Here is a 23,550-nt window from a genome sequence, read left to right as displayed (position 1 = left end):
ACAGTAGGACAGGCTGTATTACTAACATTATTTCAGACAACTTCAACTCCTACAGGCTAAGCCACCGCTTTTGGGGAGATTACTGCTTACTAGTCTATGCACAGCATGTGTATCTGCAGCTACACATGCCATCGAACGGAAAATGTCACTTACCCAGTGTACATCTGTTTGTGGCATGAGACGCTGCAGATTCACATGCACCCCCCCACCTCCCCGGGAGCCTGTAGCCGTTATAAGTTGAATGAAAATCGTAAATTTGTAAATAAATACTATTCTTATACACATTATGTACATACATACTTACTCCATTGCATGGGCACATTTATTATATTCACAACTCCTACCTAACCCTCTGCGGGCAAAACAATCTAAGATGGAGTCGACGCCCATGCGCAATGGAGCCGAAAGGGAGGAGTCCCTTGGTCTCGTGACTCGAAAAGACTTCTTTGAAGAAAAACAACTTGTAACACTCCGACCCCAACACTAGATTGCAGGATAATGCACAGCATGTGAATCTGCAGCGTCTCATGCCACGAACAGATGTACACTGGGTAAGTGACATTTTCCATATATATCTGAGGGAAGGGAGCTCCTCTCAGGAGGGTTCTAGAGGGAGGGGAGGCCTGATTGGCTGGGCCTTGTTTCGGTCCTTTTGCTCATAATGTTGAGGATAGGCTACTAAAGTGAAGGCTTAGTCCTTTTTTCTTTGCAGTAGCCTATATGCATAGCTGTTTTGATGTACCGGGGGCTCCCATCTCGACGACTGGGAAGGATGTAAGCATGTGAATCTATGAAAGATTCCAATACTGGAGAACTACAGTTACAGGTAAGTAAATTATTTTCTTTCTGTACATAAGTAAAGACCGTCCCCAACTAAAACTAATTGACAGTACAAAATAAATTACTAAATGATTAATCCAATATTAAAAATATAATTGAAGACGTTGCATATTATTTGAAGAAAACATTGTTGAACTTCACTCTTTCCATTAAAGAATGCATAAAAGCTGTAATGTGTAGCTCTGTCCTAAGTATCACTGCAAAATCAAACATGACTAGAAAAAGGAATTTGTAGAACTAGAATCCATCATTGACGTCCTAGACGGAATATACCTCAAGGTTAACAGCCACCTTATTTAAACTACACTGAAAACTAAAACAAGTTAGTTAATATGAAGGCTGGAGTGTGGTTGAAAGGACAAAAGTCTGCGTTTCTTGTGAAGTTAATAGGGCTGTCAGGCTCAAAGCCAGTTATCTAAATTCTGTAAAGTCCAGGTCATTGATCCCTGCTATAAAAAGCAACAGATGGACCATTTTCATCAATGTTAAGGTTACAATGAACACCAGGCAGTATTATTTTGTGGAAAAAATATAAATATATATATATTCACTTAAGAAACCAAAGGTTACAGTGATGTTATAGTTAAGCTCACGTTTTAAACATTCAAAATCATAGAAATTCACCAGTTATAGTTAGTTATCTGAAATAACTATAACTAGTGCCCTAAGGTAACTATAGTTTTTGTCAAAAAATTTACTGCAAATATTACAATATATCAGATGTTATCAAAGATGTCATGAGTGTCCTAATTTGTGGGGAAATTAGCAGTGCATGGCGAGGGTGCAAGTTATAGTTACTTCAGATAACTCTAACTGGTGAATGTCAGTTTTTTTAATGTATAATAATGTTCATTTCTCAACGTTAATCCAACCACCGCCCGTAAGGCCTTTGGGCGCACAGCAGCAGTTGGCACAGTGCCAACCCCCTATTAGCATCCAACCATGCACGGCCTTTGCCTGTCCATGGCAGGGGCTGCCCACAAGGCATGGCCTGACGCCAGACCCTACTGCCAATCCCCCTAATCACACAACCCCACACTGTGCACAGCCTTTTGGCTGTGCGCGGCAGGAGTTGACCGCAGCCTTTCTCTCTTGGTATGAGAATAGGTGCAAGAGGGAGACAACAAGACTGTTCACGAAGTCATCACCGCTCGTCCTGCTCCAAATCTTCGGGTTATTGTTTGAGATGCTAGAAATAAAATACTGGATCTCTTTTCCTCCTTTTGTGTTTTAATAATAGACTAAGGTTGTTTTTCCTGTTTGAATCAACAGCCTATTTGTAGTTATGGGTGGAAGGACAGCTTGCTTTTAATGCTAGAAATATAGCTTTGAGTCCTAAGACACTTGTATGTTACAGCTGTTGTCTCCCATACTACAAACGCTGTACTGACAAGTCTTGTATGTAGGAAAAGCACCCTCTTTTTGGCATGAATACCCCCACGTTTTGCCTGCTGTTAGTGTGTTTTGACTGTTTCACTGGATCCTGCTAATTAGGACCCTAGTGTCTGTGCTCATTCCCTCTAAATTTGGTTGCTTAGGACATAACACTCCCCGCAATTGGCATACTGGTGCCTCCATATAAGTCCCTAGTATATGGTACTTAGGTACCTATGGCACTGGGGCAACGGGGGTTCCCCTTGGGCTGCAGCATGTATTGTGCCACAGATGGGAGCCCATGCAAAATGTGTCTACAGGCTTCCCATTGCAGCCTGCGTGAATAGGTGCATGCACCTTTTCACTACAGGTCACTGCACCAGGTCACTAAGTCACCATATGGCAGGCTCTCCAAGCCCAGAGGGCAGGATGTTGGTACCTGTGTGTGACAGCACCCTTGCATGAGCAGAGATGCCTCTAGAAACTCCAGCTCCACTACTCTGGACTTCATAAGTGTGGGGAAGCCATTTTATCTTTGTACTGGACACAGGTCACTCTGCCTGGGTCCAGCTACATAATGGTAACTTCGAACCTGGGCATGTTTGGTATCAAACATGTCAGAATCATACCCCAATACTATTGCCAGTATTGGTTGGGATGCATGATTCCATGCACTCTGGAGGCTCCTTAGAGGACTGCCAGCATTGTTCTTACTATGGGGTTTTCCGGGCAGCCCGTGCTGCTGCCACCCCTCTGACAGTTTTCTGCCCTCCTTCTGCTTGACCAGATCAGGTAGGGGAAGGCAGAACAAATGATTTCCTGTAAGAGAGGGAGGTAACTCCCTATCCCTTGGAAATAGGTGTTACATGGTGTAGGAAGTTGGCTCTGTATGTACTATTTCAAAGTAAGAAATAGCATGTACAGAGTCCAAGGGTTCCCCTTAGAGGTATGATAGTGGCAAAAAGAGATAATTTTAATGCTCTATTTTGTGGTAGTGTGGTCGAGCAGTAGGCTTATCAGAGGGTAGTGTTAAGCATTTGTTGTACACACACAGGCGATAAATGAGGAACACACACTCAAAGACAATGCCAGGCCAATAGGTTTTTATATAGAAAAATATATTTTCTTAGTTTCTTTTAAGAACCACAGGTTCAAGATTTACAAACAATACTTTAAATGAAAGGTATTTCACTCAGGTATCTTAGGAATGTTGAATCATCACAATAGCATGTACAGTTTTGGCAATAATGGCAATAAGCTATTTTAAAATTGGACACAGTGCAAAAATCAACAGTTCCTGGGGGAGGTAAGTATTTGTTAGGTTCACAGGAAAGTAAAGCACTTCAGGGTTCAAAGTTGGGTCCAAGGTAGCCCACCGTTGGGAGTTCAAGGCAACCCCAAAGTTACCACACCAGCAGCTCAGGGCCGGTCAGGTGCAGAGGTCAAAATGGTGCCCAAAACACATAGGCTTCAATGGAAATAGGGGTGCCCCGGTTCCAGTCTGCCAGCAGGTAAGTACCCACGACTTCGGAGGGCAGACCAGGGGGGGTTTTGTAGGGCACCGGGGGGGACACAAGCAGGCACACAAAGTACACCCTCAGCTGCACAGGGGCGGCCGGGTGCAGTGTGCAAACAGGCGTTGGGTTTGCAATAGGATTCAGTGGGAGACCCAGGGGTCTCTTCAGCGATGCAGGCAAAGGGGGGGCTCCTCTGGGTAGCCACCGCCTGGGTTAGGAAGAGGGCCATCTGGGCGTCGCTCCTGCACTGGATTTCGGTTCCTTCAGGTCCTGGGGGCTGCGGGTGCAGTGTCTTTACCAGGCGTCGGGTTCCTTGAAGCAGGCAGTTTCGCTCAGGGGGTGCCTCTGGATTCCCTCTGCAGGTGTCGCTGTGGGGGCTCAGGGGGGTCAACTCTGGCTACTTACGGGCTTGCAGTCGCCGGGGAGTCCCCCTGTAGAGTTAGTTTTCCGCAGGTCGAGCCGGGGGCATCGGGTGCAGAGTGGAAAGTCTCACGCTTCCGGCGGGAAACGTGTGGTCTTTAAAAGTTGCTTCTTTGTTGCAAAGTTGCAGCTTTTTTGAAAAGGGCCGCTGTCCTCGGGAGTTTCTTGGTCCTTTTAGATGCAGGGTAGTCCTCTGAGGCTTCAGAGGTCGCTGGACCCTGGGGGATGTGTCGCTGTTGCAGTTTTTCTCGAAGTGGGGAGACAGGCCGGTAGGGCTGGGTCCAAAGCAGTTGGTGTCTCCGTCTTCTCTGCAGGGCTTCAGGTCAGCAGTCGTTCTTTGTCTTCAGGTTGCAGGAATCTAGTTTCCTAGGTTCTGGGGAGCCCCTAAATACTGAATTTAGGGGTGTGTTTAGGTCTGGGAGGGCAGTAGCCAATGGCTACTGTCCTTGAGGGTGGCTACACACTCTTTGTGCCTCCTCCTTGAGGGGGGGGGGGGGCACATCCCTATTCCTATTGGGGAATCCTCCAAAATCAAGATGGAGGTTTTCTAAAGGCAGGGGTCACCTCAGCTCAGGACACCTTAGGGGCTGTCCTGACTGGTGGGTGACTCCTGCTTGTTTTTCTCATTATCTCCCCTGGACTTGCCGCCAAAAGTGGGGGCTGTGTCCAGGGGGCAGGCATCTCCACTAGCTGGAGTGCCCTGGGACACTGTAACACGAAGCCTGAGCCTTTGAGGCTCACTGCTAGGTGTTACAGTTCCTGCAAGGGGGAGGTGTGAAGCACCTCCACCCAGAGCAGGCTTTTGTTTCTGTCCTCAGAGAGCACAAAGGCCCTCACCACATGGGGTCAGAAACTCGTCTCAGTGCAGGCTGGCACAGACCAGTCAGTCCTGCACTGAAGGATTGGGTAAAATACAGGGGGCATCTCTAAGATGCCCTCTGTGTGCATTTTTAAATAAATCCAACACTGGCATCAGTGTGAGTTTATTATTCTGAGAAGCTTGATAACAAACTTCCTATTATACAGTGTAGCCATTATGGAGCTGTGGAGTTCGTTTTTGACAGACTCCCAGACCATATACTCTTATGGCTACCCTGCACTTACAATGTCTAAGGTTTTGCTTAGACACTGTAGAGGCATAGTGCTCATGCACCTATGCCCTGACCTGTGGTAAAGTGCACCCTAACTTAGGGCTGTAAGGCCTGTTAGAGGGGTTACTTACCTATGCCACAGGCAGTGTGAGGTTGGCATGGCACCCTGAGAGGTCATTTTCTTCCCACCAGCACACACAAGCTGGCAAGCAGTGTGTCTGTGCTGAGTGAGGGGTCCCTGGGGTGGCATAAGACATGCTGCAGCCCTTGGAGACCTTCCCTGGCATCAGGGCCCATGGTACCAGGGGTACCAGTTACAAGGGACTTACCTGGGTGCCAGGGTTGTGCCAATTGTGGAGACAATGGTACATTTTAGGTGAAAGAACACTGGTGCTGGGGCCTGGTTAGCAGGGTCCCAGCACACTTTTCAGTCAAGTCAACTTCAGTATCAGGCAAAAAGTGGGGGGGTAATTGCAACAGGGAGCCATTTCCTTACACCTGGCTTGGGAGGGGTAGCCTCCCCAAACCACTGCTGTTTTTTGAATGACACATTATGTGCCCTCCTTGCATAAACTGGTTTGCACCAGCCCAGGGACCCCTGGTCCCTGGTCGGGTGCAAATTTGGATAAAGGAAATGGGAGGGACCACTCCCCTGTCCATCACCCCCCTAGGGGTGGTGCCCAGAGCTCCTCCAGGTGGCCACTTGAATCTGCCATCTTGAATCCAAGGTGGGCAGACACCCCTGGGAGCACCTGAGTAGCCAGGTCAGGCAGGTGACGTCAAAGACCCCTCCTGATGCATGGTCCCCTTGCAAGGTGACCAAACGCCCTTTAAGGGCTATTTACTGACTCCCTTGTGGGTGAGCCCCCAGATTCGGTATGCAAGACTGCACTAGGACTCCTCTGCATGGCTATCTTCTACTTCTGGCCAATGAAATCGCTATTGGACTCTTCAGAAACAAACAACACTGCAACTCCCAAGCCGACCTTGCCTTGCAACATTGTTTCTCTGGCTCCTTGCAGCAACTGCAACATTTCCCCGGCTGTGCATCCTCAGGGGTCAGCGAGACTTCAGCCTGCACCAAGAAGCAAGAAGGAATCTTCCTTGGAGTGAAGGAGTCACTCCCCTGCATCTGCAGGCACCTATAGCAACGATGTCCAGCTGCATGGATCTGCCCTCCTCTGGAACTGCATGGATCCTGTATCACAGGTGGTGGTCTGGAGTGGTCCCCTTAGTCTTCTCTGCCAGCTGTCCATTTTGGGAGACGCTAAGCCTTTGCCTCTCCTTGCAGCTACCAAGGATTGTTTGCTCCTGCTACAAGGGATCTTCAGGCTCAGTGTAGCCCCGGCCACCAGCACTTCTTCCTGTCAAGCACAGTCTCTTTTCTGCTGATCCAGGGAAGTGGAACTCCTCTTCAGGTGTGCTGAGTGATCCTCACTGTGACTTATTGTGCCTTCTGCCAGTGGGATGCCTGTGGAGGCTGCTACTGCTTTGGTTGGTTCTCCCGACTTCTGAGTCACCTTGGACTCCCCTGCAAGTGTCATTTCCCCTGGGCCTTGCCGGTCCTCTTCAGCCTTGCAACTCTTCTTTTGCTTCTGTTGCATTTCCCAAGGCTTGTTGGTGGTTCTCCTGCACCACTGAACATCTGGGACCAGACAAACGACGTGGGACACCACCTGCGCTGCTCAAACGTCTCCTCTTCAGCTCCTGTCCTGGGCTCCACAGCTGGTTTTCTTCTCCCCTCGTCGACCTGGTTCTGCATCCAGTGAAGGCGTGCGTAGTGTCTCCTGCCCCCAATGAACACTCCATCATGGACTGGACCCTGTCCCCTTCTTTTGCAGGTATCTCGCATTCCACTTTCTTAGTGTGTGGTGTGGCCCTTGTAAGGAAATGCCTCCTGGGCATGGTTACCCCATGACTTTTTGCCTTTTCTTGATGCCAGTTATGATTGCAAGTGTGCTGGGACCCTGCTAACCAGGCCCTAGCAGCAGTGTTCGTTCCCTAAACTGTACCTTTGTTCCCTACCTCTTGAGAGCCCTGGCATCTTAGACAATGCCTAAACTTCACTAATAGGTGATACCTGGACCATGTATAGGGTGACAAAACCATAGGTGTGCACCACACCACACACCAGTCCAGCTTCCTACTGCTGAAGGTCAGCCTGGACTCCCCTCCAAAGGTCAAGTCCCCTCGACCTTGCTCGTCCTCTTAAGCTTTTCAACGCTTCTTTCGCTTCCTGCATTTGCAGAGGCTTGTTGGTGGTTCTCCTAAACCACTGACCATCTGCAACCCAACGACCGACGTGGTATACTATCTGCAGAGCTCCATGGACTCCCCTTCAGCTCATTGGCTTCACAGCTGGTCTTCTTCACCCCCGCCAACATAGATCTTCATCCACAGAAGGGTGGGCAGCGGCTCCTGCCCCCACTGGACACTCAATTGTGGACTGGACTCTGTCTTCTCCTTTTGCAGGTCCTCTTCTTCCAGAATCCACCTTTGGTTTCTTCTAGTCTGGTCCAGGTCTTGCAAAATCCTTTTTCTAAGACCTCTTGTTAATCCTTGGGAAGACCAGGTACTTAGCTCTGCTGTCCTGGTCACGGGGGGGTCACTTAGTTACTCCCCAGTTCCAAAATGGCTACACTGAATACTGGGAAGTTTGGTATTGGTATCAAATTTCTCAGCACAATAAATCCACACTGATGCCAGTGTGAAATTTATTGAGAAATGCACTCCGAGGGCATCTTAGAGGTGCCCCCTGCATGCCAGCCCAACTGCTAGTGCTAGGCTGACCGGTCCCTGCCAGCCTGCCACTTCCAGACTAGTTTCTGGCCATATGGAGTGAGTGCCTTTGTCCACTCTGTGACCAGGAACAAAGCCTGTCCTGAGTGGAGGTGCTTCACACCTCCCCCTGCAGGAACTGTAACACCTGGCGGTGAGCCTCGAAGGCTCAAGTCTGGTGTTAAAATGCACCAGGACACTCCAGCTAGTGGAGATGCCCCCCTCTTTCCCCCCCCCCCCCGTCACAGCCCCCACTTTTGGTGGCAGGTCCAGAGGAGAAAATGAGGAAAACAAGGAGGAGTCACCCTCCAGCCAGGACAGCCCCTAAGGTGTCCTGTGCTGAGGTGACCCCTTCCTTAGAAAATCCTCCCTCTCGCTTTGGAGGATTTCCCTCAATAGGATTAGGGATGTGCCCACCTCCCCACAAGGCACAAGGAGGGTGTGGCCACCCTCAGGGACAGTAGCCATTGGCTACTGCCTTCCAACCCTAAACACCCCCCTAAATTTAGTATTTAGGGCCGAGCATGAACCCAGCAAAACAGATTTCCTGACAACCTAAACAAGGACTGCTGACATGAAAGCCCCGCAGAGAAGACTGAGACGACAACTGACTTGGCCCCAGCCCTGTCAGCCTGCCTCCGTATTCAAAGAACCTGCAACAGCGATGCATCCAGCGGGACCAGCAACCTCTGCCGACTCAGAGGACTGCCCTGCAACTCAAAGGACCAAGAAACTCCAGTGGACAGCAGCTCTGTCCAAACAACAAAGAGGAAACCATCTTTAAAGGGACTCCAGCCTTACTCCTGAAGCACAAGTCCACAACACTCTGCACCCTACGCCCCCGGCTCGTGTCCAGGGAACCAACACTGCAGCAAGGGCCCCCAGGTGACACCCACAATGTGGACACTCTGAGTCGACCTCCCTACACCCCCTACGGCGACACCTGCAGAGAGAATCCAGATGCTCCCCCTGACCGCGACTGCCCGGTAATAAAGAACAGGCGACTGAAAGAAGCACTGCACCTGCAGCCACCAGTACCGAGAGGATCCAATTACTGGGTCAGGAGTGATAAGCAGGTGGCCCTCATCTTTGCCCAGTCAGTGGCTGGCCCGAGAAGCCCCCGTGTTCCCTGCTTGCATCGCCAGAGTGACCTCCAGGTCCCTCCATTGGAACCAATACAAAACCCAACACCTACTTTGCACACACCACCTGCCTGCCCCCCTCCGCTGAGGGTGTATTTTGTGTGCCTGTTTAGGGACCCCCCGCTCCCTCCTGGTCTGCCTCCCCGAGGACGCAGGTACGTACCTGCTAGCAGACTGGGACCGGAGCACCCCTAGTCTCCATAGGCGCCTATGTTATTTGGCCCCCTCTTTGACCTCTGTACCTGACCGGCCCTGTGTTGCTGGTGCCGGGTGTTTGGGGTTGACTTGAACCCCCAACTGTGGGCTGCCTATGCCCTGGAGACTAAACTTGTAACTGCTTTACTTACCTGCTAAACTAACCGATACTTGCCTCCCCCAGGAATTGTTGTCCACTTTTAAAATAGCTTATTGCCATTTTTTACCAAACTGTGTACACTTTTGTTTTGATTAAAAGTTCTATACTTACCTATGCCAAATACCTTACAATTTATGTACTTACTTGAATTCTGAATCTTGTGGTTCTAAAAATAAGAAAAGAAAATATATTTTTCTATATAAAAACTGTGATGAAATGCCTCCTTGGCATGGTTACCCCCTAACGTTTTGCCTTTGCTGATGCTAAGTTATGATTTGAAAGTGTGCTGGGACCCTGCTACCCAGGCCTCAGCACCAGTGTTCTTTCCCTAACCTGTACTTTTGTCTCCACAATTGGCACAACCCTGGCACCCAGATAAGTCCCTTGTAACTGGTACCCCTGGTATCAAGGGCCCTGATGCCAGGGAAGTTCTCTAAGGACTGCAGCATGTCTTATGCCACCCTAGGGACCCCTAACTCAGCACATGCACACTGCTTCACAGCTTGTGTGTACTGGTGGGGAGAAAATGACTAAGTCGACATGGTACTCCCCTCAGAGTGCCATGCCAACCTCACACTGCTTGTGGCATGGGTATGTCACCCCTCTAGCAGGCCTTACAGCTCTAAGGCAGGGTGCACTATACCACAGGTGAGGGCATATGTGCATGAGCACTATGCCCCTACAGTGCCTAAGAAAAACCTTAAACATTGTAAGTGCAGGGTAGCCATAAGAGTATATGGTCTGGGTGTTTGTCAAACACCAACTCCACAGTTCCATGATGGCTACACTGAAAACTGGGAAGTTTAGTATCAAACTTCTCAGGACAATAAATGCACACTGATGGCAGTGTGCAATTTATTGTAAAATACACCCAGAGGGCATCTTAGATATGCCCCCTGAAAACATACCTGACTTCTAGTGTAGGCTGACCAGTTCCAACCAGCCTGCCACACACCAGACATGTTGCTGGCCACATGGGGAGAGTGCCTTTGTCACTCTGTGGCCAGTAACAAAGCCTGTACTGGGTGGAGGTGCTTCTCACCTCCCCCTGCAGGAACTGTAACACCTGGTTGTGAGCCTCAAAGGCTCATCCCTTTTGTTACAGCGCCCCAGGGAATCCCAGCTAGTGGAGATGCCCGCCCCTCTGGCCACTGCCCCCACTTATGGCGGCAAGGCTGGAGGAGATAATGAGAAAAACAAGGAGTCGTCACTGGCCAGTCAGGACAGCCCCTAAGGTGTCCTGAGCTGAGGTGACCCCTGCCTTTAGAAATCCTCCATCTTGAGTTTGGAGGATTCCCCCAATAGGATTAGGAATGTGCCCCCCTCCCCACAGGGAGGAGGCACAAGGAGAGTGTAGCCACCCTCCAGGACAGTAGCCATTGGCTACTGCCCTCCCAGACCTAAACACACCCCCAAATTCAGTATTTAGGGGCTCCCCAGATCCCAGGAAATCAGATTCCTGCAACCTGAAGAAAGGACTGCTGACCTACAAGCCTGCAGAGAAGGAGGAAGACAACTGATTTGGCCCCAGCCCTACCGGCCTGTCTCCAACTTTGAAAAACCTGCTCCAGCGACGCATCCGACGGGGACCATTGACCTCTGAAGCCTCAGAGGACTGCCCTGGACTACAGAACCAAGAAACTCCTGTGAACAGGGGCCCTGTTGAAAACCTGCAACTTATTTGCAACAAAGAAGCAACTTCCAAAGACTTAACGTTTTCCGACGGAAGCGTGAGACATCACACTCTGCACCCGACGCCCCCGGCTCGACCTGCAGAAAACCATCACCTCAAGGATGACTCCCCAACAACTGCGAGCCCTTTAGTAACCAGAGACGACCCCCCTGAGCCCCCACAGCGACGCCTGCAGGGAGAATCCAGAGGCTCCCTCTGACCGCGACTGCCTGTAACAAGGGACCCGACGCCTGGAACCAACACTGCACCCACAGCCCCCAGGACCTGAAGGAACCGAACTCCAGTGCAGGCGCGACCCTCTGCCTAGCCCAGGTGGTGGCTGCCCCGAGAAGCCCCCCCTGTGCCTGCCGGCAGAGCTAGAGTGACCCCCAGGTCCCTCCATTGTTTTCAATCTAAAACCCGACGCCTGCTTTGCTCACTGCACCCGGCCGCTCCTGTGCTGCTGAGGGTTTACTTTGTGTACCTTCTCGTGTCTCCCCCGGTGCTCTACAAAACCCCCCTGTCTGCCCCCGAGGACGCAGGTAGTTACCTGCTGGCAGACTGTAACCGGAGCACCCCTGTTCCCCATAGGCGCCTATGTGTTTTGGGCACCTCTTTGACCTCTGCACCTGACTGGCCGTGAGCTGCTGCTGTGGTAACTTTGGGGTTGCCTTGAAACCCCAACGGTGGGCTGCCTATGCCCCAAACTTGAGACTTGTAAGTGTTTTACTTACCTTCAAAACTAACGTTTACTTACCTCCCCCAGGAACTGTTGATTTTTGCAGTGTCCACTTTGAAAATATCTTATTGCCATTTTTACAAAGACTGTACATGATATTGTTTTCATTCAAAGTTCCTAAAGTATCTAAGTGAAGTACCTTACATTTAAATTATTAATTGTATATCTTGAACCTTTGGTTCTTAAAATAAACTATGAAAATATATTTTTCTATATAAAACCTATTGGCCTGGAGTAAGTCTTTGAGTGTGTGTTCCTCATTTATTGCCTGTGTGTGTACAACAAATGCTTAACACTACCCTTTGATAAGCCTACTGCTCGACCACCCTACCACAAAATAGAGCATTAGAATTATCTACTTTTGCCACTATCTTACCTCTAAGGGGAACCTGAGGCACACTATTTCTTACTTTGAAATAGTATGTTCGATGGCATATGTTGCTGCAGATACACATGTTTGGCACAGTCCGCTGCCTGGTGTTGGGCTCGGAGTATTACAAGTTGTTTTTCTTCGAAGAAGTCTTTTTGGTCACGGGACCGAAGGACTCCTCCCTCCTCGGCTCCATTGCGCATGGGCGTCGACTCCATCTTAGATTGTTTTTTTCCGCTGTCGGGTTCGGACGTATTCCTTTTCGCTCCGTGTTTCGGTTCGGAAAGTTAGTCAGAATCTCGGAAGAAAGCGTCGGTATTGTTCCGTTCGGTATCGGGATAGTTAGGTACATCGACACCGATCATCGGAAGACTTTGGGGTAGCTTCGATCCCCCACCGGGGCCTGGTCGGCCCGACCGCGTGCGACATCGAAGCCGATGGAACGGACCCCGTTTCGTTTCTGCCCAAAATGTCACAGTAAGTATCCTTATACAGATCAGCACTTGGTCTGTAACTTGTGCTTGTCCCCCGAGCACAAGGAGGATACCTGTGAAGCCTGTCGAGCCTTCCGGTCCAGAAAAACACTCCGGGACCGAAGAGCCAGGCGTCAACAAATGGCGTCCACGTCGACAAAACAACGTTTCGACGAGGAAGAGGAAACATTCTCGGTTCCGGAATCAGAATCCGGAGACTCCGACGTCGAACAACAGCAACAAACTGTGAGTAAGACGTCGACAAGTAAATCCATCGACAAACCGAAAGCCCAGGGGACGCCACTGCCAACAGGCCATGGCTCGACCCATAAAACAGGCGACCCGTCGAAGGCGCCGAAAAAGGGCACGCCCATAGCGAAGACACCCGACTCCGGTCGAGGGACCGCCATGGAGCAACCTCGGAGCCGAGAAAGCGGCTCCGAGAGACAAAAACAAGATACCGGCACCGAAAAACATCGGCACCGAGAATCCATGCCGAAAGGAACAAAAATTCTGTCGGTGCCGAAACCGAAAAAAGATTCTCTCTCGGCGCCGAAAAATACCACACCTTCATCCTACTCAGAGGAACAAGGAATAAGTGGCCAAATGCACAGATTTGGACAAGAGCTCCAAAGTGTAGAATCGGACTACACACAAAAGAGACTGTACATCCAGCACGACACAGGGAAGATATCAACCCTTCCCCCAATCATGAGGAAAAGAAGGATCGGACTTCCAAAGGATGACGCACAACCACAAGCCAAAGTGGTTAAAAAAGTCACGCCTCCGCCCTCTCCACCACAGGCATCGCCGGCACAAACACCGCCACAAATGCACTCACCAGCGCAAACTACCTTAAGTCATGACGATCAGGATCAAGACGCTTGGGACCTGTATGACACCCCAGTGCCGGACAATGATCCTGAGTCATACCCCACAAAGCCGTCACCGGCAGAGGACAGTACCTCATACTCGCAACTGGTGGCTAGGGCAGCAGAATTCCACAATGTCCAACTGCATTCCGATCCTATAGAGGATGATTTTTTATTTAACACCCTCTCGGCTACACACAGCCAATATCAATGTCTCCCAATGCTACCAGGGATGTTACGGCACGCAAAACAAATTTTTGAAGAGCCCGTAAAATCAAGAGCCATCACCCCAAGGGTGGATAAGAAATACAAACCACCACCCACAGACCCAGTGTTTATTACTTCGCAGTTACCACCGGACTCCGTGGTAGTAGGGGCAGCTCGCAAGAGAGCAAATTCACATACATCTGGCGACGCCCCACCTCCGGACAAAGAAAGCCGAAAATTTGATGCGGCAGGGAAAAGAGTAGCATCACAGGCAGCCAACCAGTGGCGCATCGCAAATTCACAAGCGCTGCTGGCCAGATATGACCGAGCACACTGGGACGAGATGCAACTTCTCGTAGACCATCTTCCCCAGGAATACCAAAAAAGGGCGCAGCAAATAGTGGAAGAGGGACAAACGATCTCAAACAATCAAATCCGCTCTTCACTAGACGCAGCCGATACTGCAGCAAGAACAGTCAACACTGCTGTCACCATAAGGAGACACGCTTGGCTACGCACTTCAGGCTTCAAACCTGAAATCCAGCAGGCTGTCCTTAATATGCCCTTCAACGAGAAACAACTTTTTGGCTCTGAAGTGGATACAGCCATTGAAAAACTTAAAAAGGACACAGACACGGCCAAGGCCATGGGCGCACTCTACTCCCCGCAGAGCAGAGGCTCTTTCAGAAAAACTCCATTTAGAGGGGGGTTTCGTGGCCAACCCACAGACACCACCAGCCAACAAACAAGAACCACACCATATCAGGGTTCCTTCCAAAGGGGAGGTTTCAGGGGATATCGGGGGGGTCAATTCCCAAGGAGTAGGGGAAGATTCCAGACTCCAAAAACACCTCCACCTAAACAGTGACATTCAAGTCACGCAACCCCTTCACTCAACACCAGTGGGGGGAAGACTAAGCCAATTCTACCAATCTTGGCAACAGATTACAACAGACAATTGGGTATTAGCAATAATCCAACATGGCTATTGCATAGAATTCCACAACTTCCCACCAAACATCCCCCCCAAAACACGCAAAATGTCACCACAACATTTAGAACTTTTAGGACTAGAAGTTCAAGCACTACTGCAAAAGGATACAATAGAGTTAGTACCAGTACAACAAAAAAACACAGGAGTTTACTCCCTGTACTTTCTAATTCCAAAAAAAGACAAAACATTAAGACCAATATTAGATCTCAGGACACTAAATACCTACATCATATCGGACCATTTTCACATGGTCACACTACAAGACATCATTCCACTGCTCAAACAGCAAGATTACATGACCACATTAGACCTAAAGGATGCGTACTTTCATATACCAATACACCCTTCTCACAGAAAGTACCTACGGTTCGTATTCAAAGGAATACATTACCAATTCAAGGTGTTGCCATTCGGAATAACAACTGCACCAAGAGTGTTCACAAAATGTCTAGCAGTAGTAGCAGCACACATCAGGAGACAACAGATACATGTGTTCCCTTACCTAGACGTTTGGCTAATCAAGACCAACACAGTAAAAAAATGCGCAAACGACACCACATTTGTCATACAAACCCTTCACAAACTGGGGTTTTCCATCAACTATACAAAATCACACCTAGAACCGTGTCAAACACAACAATATCTAGGAGCAACCATCAACACATCAAAAGGAATTGCCACTCCAAGTCCACAAAGAGTGCAGGCATTCCACAAGGTAATAAGTGCTATGTTTCCAAACCAAAAGATACAAGCAAAACATGTGCTAAAACTTCTAGGCATGATGTCATCATGCATAGCCATTGTCCCAAACGCAAGACTACACATGCGACCCTTACAACAGTGTCTAGCATCACAATGGTCACAGGCACAGGGTCAACTTCAAAATCTGGTGTTGGTAGACCGCCAAACATACCTCTCGCTTCTATGGTGGAACAGCAAAAATTTAAACAAAGGGCGGACATTTCAGGACCCAGTGCCTCAATACGTTATAACAACAGATGCTTCCATGACAGGGTGGGGAGCACACCTCAATCACCACAGCATTCAAGGACAATGGGATATACACGAAACAAAATTTCATATCAATTACCTAGAACTGTTAGCAGTATTTCTAGCGTTAAAAGCCTTCCAACCCATAATAACACACAAATACATTCTTGTCAAAACAGACAACATGACAACAATGTATTATTTAAACAAACAAGGAGGAACACACTCAACACAATTGTGCCTCCTAACACAAAGAATTTGGCAGTGGGCGATTCACAACAACATTCGCCTAATAGCACAATTTATTCCAGGAATACAAAACCAACTAGCAGACAACCTTTCGCGAGACCACCAACAAGTCCACGAATGGGAAATTCACCCCCAAGTTCTGAACAAGTACTTTCAAATTTGGGGAACACCCCAGATAGATTTGTTCGCAACAAAAGAAAACTCAAAATGCCAAAACTTCTTATCCAGGTACCCACACCGCGAATCACAAGGCAATGCTCTATGGATGAGTTGGTCAGGGATATTTGCGTACGCTTTTCCCCCTCTCCCTCTCCTTCCATATCTAGTAAACAAGTTGAGTCAAAACCAACTCAAACTCATACTGATAGCACCCACATGGGCAAGACAACCTTGGTATACAACTCTACTAGACCTTTCACTAGTACCGCATGTCAAACTACCCAACAGGCCAGATCTGTTAACACAACACAAACAACAGATCAGGCATCCAAACCCAGCATCATTGAATCTGGCAATTTGGCTCCTGAAATCCTAGAATTCGGACACTTGGACCTCACACCAGAATGCATGGAGGTCATAAAACAAGCTAGAAAACCTTCCACTAGACACTGCTATGCATCTAAGTGGAAAAGATTTGTTTACTACTGCCATGCCAATCAAATACAACCATTACATGCCTCTACTAAAGACATAGTAGGATACTTACTACATTTGCAAAAAGCAAATCTCGCTTTTTCATCTATAAAAATACACCTCGCAGCAATATCTGCTTACCTACAAACTACTCATTCATCGTCTCTATTTAGAATACCAGTTATTAAAGCATTCATGGAAGGGCTAAAAAGAATTATACCACCAAGAACACCACCAGTTCCTTCATGGAATCTTAACATCGTCTTAACAAGACTCATGGGTCCACCTTTCGAACCCATGCATTCCTGTGAAATGCAATATCTAACCTGGAAGGTCGCATTTCTCATTGCAATCACATCCCTCAGAAGAGTAAGTGAAATACAGGCATTTACCATACAAGAACCATTTATTCAAATACACAACAATAAAATAGTTCTAAGAACAAATCCACAATTTCTGCCAAAAGTAATCTCACCATTCCATTTAAATCAAACAGTAGAATTGCCAGTGTTCTTCCCACAACCAAATTCTGTGGCTGAAAGGGCACTACATACATTAGACATCAAAAGAGCACTAATGTATTACATTGACAGAACAAAGCTAATCAGGAAGACAAAACAACTGTTCATAGCTTTTCAAAAACCACACATAGGAAATCCAATCTCTAAACAAGGCATTGCTAGATGGATAGTCAGATGCATTCAAACATGCTATCTTAAAGCCAAAAGAGAATTGCCTATTACACCAAAGGCACACTCAACCAGAAAGAAAGGTGCTACAATGGCCTTTCTAGGAAACATTCCTATGAGCGAAATATGTAAGGCTGCAACCTGGTCTACGCCTCATACGTTTACTAAACACTACTGTGTAGACGTACTAAATGCACAACAAGCTACAGTGGGCCAAGCTGTACTAAGAACATTATTCCAAACTACTTCAACTCCTACAGGCTAAACCACCGCTTTTAGGGGAGGTAACTGCTTTATAGTCTATGCCAAACATGTGTATCTGCAGCAACATATGCCATCGAACTGAAAATGTCACTTACCCAGTGTACATCTGTTTGTGGCATTAGTCGCTGCAGATTCACATGTACCCTCCCACCTCCCCGGGAAGCCTGTAGCCGTTTAGAAGTAGATCATAAATCTTAAACATCTGAACATTTGTAAATAATTATTAGAAACTCTTAACGTACATACATATTCACTCCATTGCATGGGCACTATTTATACCAAACAACTCCATCCTCACCCTCTGCGGGGAAAACAATCTAAGATGGAGTCGACGCCCATGCGCAATGGAGCCGAGGAGGGAGGAGTCCTTCGGTCCCGTGACCAAAAAGACTTCTTCGAAGAAAAACAACTTGTAATACTCCGAGCCCAACACCAGGCAGCGGACTGTGCCAAACATGTGAATCTGCAGCGACTAATGCCACCAACAGATGTACACTGGGTAAGTGACATTTTCAATACAGAGCCAACTTCCTCCACTTTTCTTAATTTATTTTAGAACCACAAGATTCAAAATTCAAGTAAGTACATAAATTGTAAGGTACATGGCATAGGTAAATATAGAACTTTGAATCAAAACAGTAATGTACACTGTTTAGCATAAAATGGCAATAAGCTATTTTAAAAGTGGACACAATGCAAAATTCAACAGTTCCTAGGGGAGGTAAGTAAAGATTTGTTTGTCAGGTAAGTAAAGCACTTACAAGTTCAGTCTCCAGGGCATAGGCAGTCCACCGTTGGGGGTTTAAGTCAACCCCAAACACCCAGCAACACAGGGCCGGTCAGATGCAGATATCAAAGAGGGGCCCATGGAGACTAGGGGTGCTTGGGGGAGGGGGGGATGGTGGTGGGGCACAAACAGGCACACAAATACACCCTCAGTGGCACAGGGGCAGCCGGGTGCAGTGTGCAAAGCAGGTGTCGGGTTTTGCGTTTAAAGCAATGGAGGGACAAAGGAGTCACTCTGGTGATGCAGACAGGGCACAGGGGGGCTTCTCGGGCCAGCCACCAACAGGGCTAGGATGAAGGTCGCCTGCTGGTCACTCCTGCACCAGTAGTTGGTTCATCTTGGGCCTGGGGACTGCGGGTGCAGTGCTTCTTCCAGGCGTCGGGTTCTTTGTTACCGAGCAGTCGCGGTCAGGGGTAGCCTCTATTCTCTAAGCAGGCTTTACAGTGGGGGTGCAGGGAGGTCATCTAAGGGTGGCCATGTCGAGGGAGTCACCTGAAATGATATTTTTCAATATAAAAACCTATTGGCCTGGAATTGTCTGAGTGTGTGTTCCTCATTTATTGCCTGTGTGTGTACAACAAATGCTTAACACTACCCTCTGATAAGCCTACTGCTTGACCACACTACCACAAATAGAGCATTAGTATTAGATATTATTGCTGCAATCAACCTCTAAGGGGAACTTTGAGATAGTATATACAGAGCCAACTTCCTATAGTAGCCATTGGCTATTGCCCTCTGACCCCTAACACGCTCCTAAATCTAGGATTTAGGGCCTCCCTGAACCCAGCTCACCAGATACCTGACGACCAACAAGGAGGACTGCTAAGCTAAAACCCCCCAGCAGAGAAGAAGGAAGACAACAACTGCTTTGACCCCAGCCGTACTGGCCTATCTCCTGCTTCAAAGAACCTGCAAAAAGACTAGCGACGCGTCCAGCGACTTCTGCCAACTCCAGGGGACTGCCCTGCACCCAAAAGGACAAAGAACTCCTGAGGACAGCGGCTCTATCTGAAGAAACCTACAACGAAGGACTCCCACCTCACTCCAGATGAGTGGGTCCTGACCCCTGTGCACCCGACACCCATGGCCTGTGTCGAGGTGGTCCACCAAGCAAGAGAGGGTCCCCAGGCAATTTCTAGCAAGTGCCCTGCCTGGGTTGACCTCTCCACCCTTCCATGACAACGCCTGCACAGGGAATCCCAAAGACCCCCCCCCCCCATGACCTCAAGCTCCCGACGAAGATATCTGACCCCACAGCCCTCAGGCCTTGGAGAAAACGACCCCTGGTGCCTCAGCGTTAAGCAGTTGGCCTCCTCCCTGTCTGAGTGTTGTGCCCGAGACACCCCCCTGGGCCTCACCTTCAGCCTCTGAGTGACCCCCAGGGTGTCCTCATAGACAATCATTAGAAACCCAACATCCTATCCGCACCCAGCTGCCCTTGTGTCGCTGAGGGTGTGTGTTTGGTGCCTACTTGTGGCCCCTCCAGTGCTCTTCTAATCCTCTCCTGTTCTGCTCTTGGAGTCGCGGGTACTTACCTGCTGGCTGACCTGGATTCCAAGTACCCCCTGTCTCCTTAAAGGCCCACATTAAATTTGCTGAACTTTAACCTCTGCACCCGGCCGGCCCTGTGTTGCTGGTGGTGGGTGTTTGGGGTTAACTTGAGCCCCAACCTGTGGACTTGCTAAAACCCGGAGACTGTGTTGTACTTAGCTGTAAACAGATCTAACTTTTCTCCCCCCCCAGGAACTGTTTCTGAAAACTGCACTGTCCATTTTTAAAATAGATTATTGTCAATAATTCAAAAACTGTATTACTTAACTATTTCAAACAAAGTACTGTTGATACCTGTGTTGAATACAAAACTTTTAAGGTACTTCCCTGCAACTTGAATCTTGCGGTTCTAAAAATAAATTAAGAAAATATATTTTTGCAATATGAAAACCGTTGGTCTGGAGTTAAGTCATTGAGTGTGTGCTTCTTCTATTGTCTGTGGTAGTGTGGCCGAGTAGTTACGCTTATAAGAGGGTAGTGCAAAGCATTTGTTGTACACAGACAAAGACATTAGTATTATCTACTTTGGCCTTTGTTAAGCCTCTGGGGAACCCCTGGACTCTGGTCACACTATATCTCACTTTAATATAGTATATACAGAGCCAGCTTCATACAGGAGGGCTCCCACTGCAACATTGTTTCTCAAGCTGCAAGAATTCTGCAACATCCAAAGCTGTGCATCCTCCTGGGTCATAAGGACTGTTTGCACTAGGAAGAAGGAAGGAATCTTCCTTGGCGTGAAGGAGTCACTCCTGTGCATTCACAGGCACCTCAGCAACAATGCTCATCTGATGAATCCTGCTGTCCCATGGACATCGTAAGGCTCTACAACACAGGTGGTGATTCTGTGGCCCTCTCCAAGGCCAACGTGTCTTCTATCTAACCTGGGAGACGGTGGGTCTTTGATGGAACCCTGTACATGTGATAGAGACCTAGTTGCAGATTCCTTACCTTTGAATTTCCCCAGGTGTCAGACTGGATCCAGAGATTTTTCTTCGAATAGTACCTCTGCGCACCGTCAGGTGGCGTCGGTCGACACTGTGGGCGTCGTGTTCGCAGTGATGACTTTGCGGTCATATATAGGCGTCACCCGGGTGCGCTGACGTCAGTTCTTGTCTTTACGCACCAGCCTACGCACATATCAGGAGAAAAGCTACTGCAGTCATTTTTTGACCATGTCAACACTTTTGAAGTTTTTCATGAGTTTGTGGATGTGTCGAGGGATGTCCTGCATGACCGGATTGAAGCCCTGCGACTCCTGTCACCGAACTATGTCGGTGACGGATCTGCACCTTATGTGTCATTGGTGCCCAGAGCGCGATAACAACCCGAAGTCGTGCTCAGAGTGTTAGGCCATGAACCAGAAGGCTTTGAAGGAGCGGTCCCTAAAGCTCATGGTGGTCCGGCACTTGACTCCCCGCCGCTCACATTCTCGTTCAAGAGGAAGGTCTCCAGTTCGGCTGCAGAGTCACCCTCACTCCTCGTTCTCCAAGTCATCGGGACATTCGGGTCACAAAAAGGAGTCGAAGGAGGAAAAGCGTTCTTCGACTTCACCCCATCCCTCGGATGATGCAACACAGGAAGAACATCGACGCTCTAGGCCTCCGTCATTGAAGCCTTCATTGGGGTCGGCTCAGCACTACCCCAACTTCCCGGGAGCCGGAGCCTCCCCTGCCCAGCTTAAATAATTTTGAGGCAATGCGCCTCATTTTTGGGCAGTCTGACCCACCTTCGGCGCCCTCGGGCACAGGTGAGTCAGTGGGGGTCCCCCTCTGGTTTGAAGTCGTCGGCTTCAGCCGCGGCTCCAGAGGGTCCCTCCAGATCCAAACGCAGATCCATCCCGATGCCGGTCGTGCCAAGGCAACCTTCCCCAGTGTCAGATCAGACGTCGACGCTCCTGACTTCAGTTGGGCCCACAATTGATGTCTATCCCATCCTCATACCCTATGATCCGGAGCCGGAATGACGTTGATCGATTCCCTTCTCTATGGGCTCTCCTGGGCCCAGGGTTGATCCAGACCCTTATTCTTGTGGGTAGGGATGCGGGGAGAGTATGGAGGGGGACGCTGGACCCTTTAGAATACCAGCTTGAACCCCAAATGGACTGGGTGCAGGATTTGGGTGATGCCAGTGGCCTAGACACCTCCCCTGACACTGGCATTCTCCCTCCTCTTACCGTGGATACAGAGGATGGTGCTTCTTATTCCATGGTGGGGAGAAGGGCGGCCGAGGTCCTGGACCTCGAGCTACCTTACGTGGAGGTTAGGCCTAATAGCCTTACTGACGTGCTTCAGCTGGGGTCTTCCTCTTGCGAGCCCCTTCTTCCCTTTAATGAAGCACTGACCAACATCCTTTTGGGTACTTGGTCCCGACCCAGCACAGTCGCTCCTTGAATAGGACGATTGCCCACCGCCATCGTCCTGTGCTGTCTGATCTGAAATTCTTCACCCCTCACCCCACGCCTGAGAGCCTTGTCATCTAGTCGTCTTCTTCATCTGGCGCATTCCTTGCCGCACCCCCAGATAGGGAATCAAAAAGACTGGACAACTTGGGTAAGAAGTTGTTTTCTTCCAACCGTCTAGCGCTGCGGTCCGTGAACACCTCATGCCTTTTGGGCCGCTATTCCTATACTCTCTGGGATATGGTCATGCAAGTGCTGCCTAGAGTTCCGAGGAGGCCCGGACTATCCTTGCCCAAGCCGTAACAGATGGGAGGGATGCAGCGAAGTTCTTGATTCGTTGTGGACTGGATACGATGACTCTCAGGGCGGATTGGTTGCATCGAGGCTGGTATTGAAACGCCACGCCTGGCTGAGAACCTCTTGCTTTTCAGGGGATGTCCAGCAATACTTGATGGACATGCCCTTTGATAGCACACGTCTCTTTGGAGACGAGGCGGACTCGGCGCTCGAACGCTTTAAGGATTCACAAGTCACGGCCCGGTCCCTTGGCCTTGTGCCCGCTCCTAGACCCCAGCAGTCCGCCTTTCACCCCTTTTGTGGCTACAAAAGGGGCATCCAACAGTGTCAAAGCACCCCCCACCCCCAATCATGCAGTACAGCCCCTGCGTGACCGTGGCATCCCATGCCCCCGGGGATCATGAAACCAGCGGGTGGCCCAGTCCACCCCCGCCCCCCTCCTCAGCCTCCAAACCTTCCTAGTCCGCGGGTACACCACAAGCCAGTTGGTGGCAGGATTAGCCAACACCTGCCCAATGGCAATCCATTATCTCGGACAGGTGGGTCCTCCAGATTGTTTGAAGGGGCTACCCCTTCCCCTTCGAGACACCTTCTCCAGCCATGCCACCTTCATACAATGGGATATCGATGATCGTATGGCGCTTCTCCGCGAGGAAGTCCAAACTCTTTTGGCCAAAGGAGCTATAGAGAGGGTTCCTTTGCCAAAAGTAGATTGTAGTTGCTATTCCTGCTATTTTCCAGTGCCGAAAAAGGACAAAGGTGTTCGGCCTATATTAGATCTTCAGTCCCTCAAACTCTTCCTCAAAAAGAAGTTCAAAATGTTGATTTTGTTTTAGGTCCTC

General features: G+C 49.1%; 1 protein-coding gene across 3 annotated transcripts in view; it reads left to right on the top strand.

Annotated features, from left to right (window-relative positions):
• The window catches only part of GBF1 (golgi brefeldin A resistant guanine nucleotide exchange factor 1), a 1,570,387-nt gene that overhangs the window by 542,999 nt on the left and 1,003,838 nt on the right, over positions 1–23,550 (top strand). The gene's annotated exons all lie outside the window — the stretch shown is intronic.

Source organism: Pleurodeles waltl, chromosome 6, assembly GCF_031143425.1.
Source record: "Pleurodeles waltl isolate 20211129_DDA chromosome 6, aPleWal1.hap1.20221129, whole genome shotgun sequence".
NCBI lineage: Eukaryota > Metazoa > Chordata > Amphibia > Caudata > Salamandridae > Pleurodeles > Pleurodeles waltl.
This window is presented reverse-complemented; position numbering and strand designations above follow the sequence as displayed.